General features: G+C 40.8%; 1 non-coding gene across 1 annotated transcript; it reads left to right on the top strand.

The window, feature by feature from the left end:
- Positions 1-3,301: 3,301 nt before the first annotated feature.
- LOC115032908 lies at positions 3,302-3,406 on the top strand. The gene has a single exon (XR_003838555.1). It is a non-coding gene; the product is annotated as a U6 spliceosomal RNA (small nuclear RNA).
- The last annotated feature ends 2,594 nt before the right edge of the window (positions 3,407-6,000 follow it).

Here is a 6,000-nt window from a genome sequence, read left to right as displayed (position 1 = left end):
ATGGAATCTGCATGTTCTACAACTAAAGCCTGCGATCTCATCAGGAGCAGGATATTACATAGTTCCATTGGACAACCAGCAGCGGGATCAATAGCCTATAGTGTTTGGGGGTTGTGGTGGTTTGAATAAAAATGGACCCCATAGGTTCATAGGAAATGCCATTATTTGATTAGGATTAAGACTTATGGCCTTGTTGTAATAGGTGTGGCCTTATTGGAGGAAGTGTGTCACTGGGGGTGGGCTTTGAGGTTTCAGACACTCAAGCCAGACCCAGTGGCTCACTCTCTTCCTGCTGCCTGTAGATCAGGATATAGAATTCTTAGCTCTTTCTCCAAAACCATGTCTTCTGGTGTGCAACTCTGCTTCTCGCGGTGACAATAATGAACTAAGTCTCTGAACTGTAAGCCAGCCTCAATTAAAGATGTCCTTTATGAGAGTTGCTGTGGTTATGGTGTCTCCTCACAGCAATAGAAACCCTAACTAAGACAGGGTCCTCACAACAAGGCAACAACTTGTTGGGAGGGAACCTATGCCGGACTCTAGAATTTCTGGAAGTGTTTTTTTTTTCTTCTTCTTCTTCTTCTACTTTTTTCTTTTCTCCCCCGCACATAGAAGACTTCCATTCAACATTGAAAACTACTTTTTATTTTCTTTTATGTTATAATTACAGAGTTACAGGTTTTCTTGTGGCTTTTTCATACATATGTAATTCTAGTTGCTCCTCCTCCAGTGTCCTCCTCTACCCTCTGGGTTTTCCCTTCCACTTCCATATCTCCTGTGCTCTGCTGCCTCCCCAGCAATAAACCTCTTTTCCCCTTCATGTGCCCATTTCTAGTTTGTTTTTTTTTGTCTTCTGTACACATTTATTCCCACATAAAGACACATATAAAAACTAGAAGCTAAAATCCGAAGATGAGCAAGAACATGTGATGTTTTCTTTTTGAGCCTCAGTTACCTTAATTTATATTTCCCAGTTCTGTCCATTTTTAGGAATATATCATAATTTCATTTTTTTGAAGCTAAATAAAATTCCACGGGGTATTTACAACCCGTTTCTATGATCTGTTCTTCAGTTGATGGACATCCAGGCCGATTCCATTTCCTGGCTATTTTAACACAGAAGCATCACAAGGATGCACAAGTATCTCTGATATAGAATATAGAATATAGAATATAGAATATAGAATATAGAATATAGAATATAGAATATAGAATATAGAATATAGAATATAGAATATAGAATATNAATATAGAATATAGAATATAGAATATAGAATATAGAATATAGAATATAGAATATAGAATATAGAATATAGAATATAGAATATAGAATATAGAATAAGATATAGAATCTGCTAGATAGAGAACCAGTGGTGAAATACCTGGGTCATATGGAAGTTCTATTTTTAGCGTTATGTGAAGCCTCCAGAATAATTTCTATAGTTACCCGTTAACACTCTCCTCAGAGCAAATAAGGGATCCTCTCTACCCACATCCTTGGCAGCATTTGTAGTCCTTTCTTTCCTTGATGACAGTCATTGTGATTGGAATGTGACAGAATCTCAAAATAGTTTTAATTTACATTTCCTTGATATCTGAGGATTTGGAATATTTATTGGCCATATGTATTTTTTTCTTTTCAGAACTCAAGCTCCCTAGCTCATTTTTAATGGTTGTTTTCTTGTATGTTAAAGTTCGCCAAAAGACCCTTACTCAGAAAGAACACAGAGGCCGCCGCCATCGCTGCAAACCACATGAGGATTTTTATTGATCCAACATGTTGGGGACTCTCCTCTCAGCACGCAGGCCAGAGGAGAGACCAAGAACAAAGAAAGTACACACTTTTTATACCTTTGTAAGGGGCAGATTTGAGCAACAGGATTCTCACTGGTGTAGCAAGTAACCCTTTCAGGCATTGGTTGGTTTGTATAGTGACTAAGTAAGCCTTTGGCCTAGTGACTCACTTTGCTTGCCCCCATGGTGGGTTATTATGATTTGACCAGCAAAGTAATAGTACATTTTGAACTTATGGATCAGCTATCAACATCACAGCTATTAACGTCAGGGGAATTCTCACAACAAGGTCAGATGGTTTGTGGTCTTTATCAGAATTCAGTGTAGGGCAGGGGGCAGGAGAATTGCTAATCTTGTTATGGTTATTTCTCTGAGAACAGCTAATATTGTTTTGGTAGTTGCAGGCTTAATCATTTTGACCACTAAAACTATGTTTTTACATTTGTTTAGTCAGCCAGCGTCCTTATCTGGCTCTGCACTTGGCCTGCTAGTTCAGTTTGGGAAGTCCTTTTCGAAGGGGGAAGGGACTGGGTGGTCTTGAACTCATTTTGGATATTACAGCTGCATATTTATTTTTTGAGTTCTTTGCATATTCTAGATATTATTATGTATAGCTTGCAAAAATTCTTTCATTCTGTAGACTACCTTTTCACTCAACTATTTTCTTTGCTGTATAGCCTTGAAGTTTTCATGAGATTCAATTTGTTGATTTTTGGCTCTATTTTCTGAACAACTAGTGTCCTAACAGAAAGTCCTTTCCTTTGTTTGAAGTGAGTCCCTGCGTTCCCTCTGGCACTTTCAGTTTCAAGTTTTCTGTGAAGGCCTTTGATCTACTTGGACTTAATTCATGCACAGGGTGAAAGACAGGGATCTTGCTTCAGTCTTCTATGTGCGGATACCCAGTTTCCCTAGCACTGTTTGTTAAAGAAGCTGCCCTCACTCCTATGACTATTTATAGAATCTTTGACAAAAATCAGGTGGCTGGTCGTAGCTTTTTGGGTTTATATCTGTACTTTTTCTTCTATTTCATTGATCTATAACATCTGGTTTTTTTTTTAAATGATATTTGTTGAGTATGTGATTGGGGGGGGGGGGGCTAATGGGAGTCAGTTTGCTCCCTTTACCATCTGGGTCCCAGGGATCTGACTTAGGTCCTAAGGTTTGGCACCAGGCCTCTTATCTACCTGAGCCATCCCACCAGCTCCACATCTGTTTATTCCAGTGCCATATGTTCATTGTCCTCTTTCCACATTCCCCTTCTCAGCTAACAAGATAGTCACTTTGCTTATGGCATTTCCCTCCATACTTATTTCTATTAGTTCTCCCTCACAAGCATGCTCCTCCTTCTCTGTCTCTACCCCCTTCTTCCACACTGCACCCTTTTACTCCCAGTGTCCTCACTCCCACTTCTGTGAACCTATTTGTTTCTTGCCTCACTGACATCTTTCAGGTTCTCAGACCTTCACCTACATTCATTAATACATATATTTAACATTTAAAATCCAGATGCTCCCTTTGGCAGCACAATACTAAAATTGGAATGATACAGAGAAGATTAACATGGCCCCTGCACAAGGATAACACACAAATTCGTGAAGCGTTCCATATTTTTAAGAATGGATACAGAAAATGTGGTTCATTTACACAATGGAATACTACTCAGCTATTAAGCATGAGGACATCCTGAGTTTTGCAGGCAAATGGATGGAACTAGAAACTATCATTCTGAGTGAGGTAACTCAGACCCAAAAGAATATGCATGCTATGTACTCACTAATAAGTGAATGTAATCCAAAAAATAAAAATAAATAAATAAAAATAAAAAGTACAGAATACCCAAGATACAGTCCATAGAACTCAAAAAGGTCAACAAGCTGAAGTGCCCAAGTGAGGACACCTCAGTCCCACTTGGGAAGGAGAAGAAAGCAATCACAAGTGGGGAGGGAGGGAGGGACCTAGGAAGGAAAGTGTAGGGGGGTAGTGGGGGAGGAGGGGAACCTGATCTGGTATTCAGTGAGGGAAAAGGACTGAAGCCCTGAGGGCCAGCAGAAAGAATGGAAACAGGCAACCTCAGGAGATAGGAGGTTGGGGGAACCCTCCAGAATGTACCAGAAACCTGAGAGGTGAGAAACTCTCAGGACTCAAAGGGAGGGACCTTGTCCAACAGTAGGGAGAGGGAACTTATAGAGCCCACTTCCAGCAGGAAGACAGGGCATCAAAGGAGGGGGCCAACCCATAGTCACAACTCTGACCCATAATTGTACCTGTCTGAAAGAATTCCAGGGATGGAAATGGAGAGGAGCCTGAGAAAAAGAAGGTCCAGCGACAGGCCCAAAGTGGGATCCAGCTCAAGGGGAGGTTCCACGGCCTGACACTATTACTGAGGCTATGAACACTCACAAAAAGAGATCTATCATGACTGCCCTCTGAGGAACCCAACAAGCAGCTGAAAGAGTCAGTTGCAGATATTTGCACCCAACCAATGGACAGAAGCAGCTGACCCCTGTTGTTGAACAGGGAAGGCTGAAAGAAGCTGAGGAGAAGGGCGATCCTTTGGAGGACCAGCAGTCTCAATTAACCAGGACCCCGAGATCACCAAACAGGTAGCATACACCAGCTGATATGAGGCCCCCAACACACATACAGTAGAAGACTGCCGGGTCTGTGTTCATTCAGAGATGATACACCTAGCCCTCAAGGGACTGGAGGCCCCAGGGAGTTTGGAAGTCAGGTGGGGTGGGGGTTGGGGCATCCACATGGAGACAGGGCCGGTGGGCAGGAGGTATGGGATGTGGAACAGTCGGAGGGTGGATGGGGTGGGGGTGGGGAGAATAAAATACGGAGCGTAAAAACAATTAATTAATTAATTAATTAATTAAAAAGAGAATATATTAGAGAAAAAAAGAAAAAGAAAAAAATTAAAATCCAGAATCTGCTTATAAACAAGAACACACATGTTTATTTTTCAGAGCTTGGGCAACCTTAACATAATGTTTTCCAGTTTTATCTATTTTCCTGAAAATTAAATTTTCTTTGTGGCTAAATAAAATTCCACTGAGTATGTAAACCAGATTTTCGTTATCCGTCAGCTTATGGGCATCTATGGTGATTACATTTCTTTGCTACTGTGAAGAGATCAGTGGTAAACATTGATGTGCAAGTGTCTCTTTAGCAGGATGTGGAGTTCTCTGAGTATACAACCAGGAGTTGCATAGCTGGGTCATAGTGTAAGTCTATTTTTAAAGAAGCCTCCAGACTGGTTTCCACCGCGGCTATAGCAGTTTGCACCCTCAGACAGTGACTAAGGCTCCTCCTTACTCACATCGCTGTTGGCTTTGTTATTTGCTTTCTTAAATGAGAGTTATAGTGATTGGGTGTGAGAGAATCTCAAAACAGTTTTCATTTCTATTTCCCTGACTCTAAAGATATTGAACATCTTTTTTTAAAAAAAGAAATATTTATTGGCTATTGCATTTCTTCTCAGAGCTGTCTTGTCCATAGGCCCATTTGTTGACTACCAGTTTTGTTTCGGAGAGTGAGCTTGTCGCTTATGTATTGCAGCTCTTTATATCGTCTAGATAGTAATCCTCTGTCAGATGTGGGTTAAGCAAAGTATCTCCCATTCTGCAGGCATCTGTTCACTCTGTTAATATTTTGCCGGGCAGAAGAGCTTTGCTTCTGTATAATTACCTCTGTCAACTCGTGGGGCTATTTACTATAGTATCAGAATTCTATTAAAAAATGTCTACCTAGCACCTATATCCTAGGGTTCACCTTATATTTTCCTTTAGCAATTTCAATGTTTCTAGCTTTAAATAAAGGAGTTTGATTCCATTTAAGAGAGAGAAAGAGAGAGAGTCTAGATAAGAGTCAAGAAAGTCTTCATAAAAGCATTCAGTGAGATAGAAAGGAGGCATTACAGAGACATCCCCCAGGAGATATTAAATAGAAGTAGAGCACTTTTTTGGCAGGGAGAAGAAAGACTCCATGGTGTGGGGAAGCTTGGTCTCTTCTTGGGAGAGGAAAGAATAGTGCTAAGAGACAGGTGAATTCTCTAATAGCTTGTTGAGGATAGATGAATATTTCGTTTCCATGTCCACTTACCACTCTTGGAGATCTTTACCTCGACCCTTTCACCAAGCAGGGCGTGGACCACCTGGTCAGATAGGTTTGCCGTGGAGATACTGACTGCCTCTTGGTTCCCAT

Source organism: Mus caroli, chromosome 12 (assembly GCF_900094665.2).
Source record: "Mus caroli chromosome 12, CAROLI_EIJ_v1.1, whole genome shotgun sequence".
NCBI lineage: Eukaryota > Metazoa > Chordata > Mammalia > Rodentia > Muridae > Mus > Mus caroli.
Note: the sequence above shows the minus strand (reverse complement) of the source record. Positions and strands in the feature narration are given on the sequence as shown.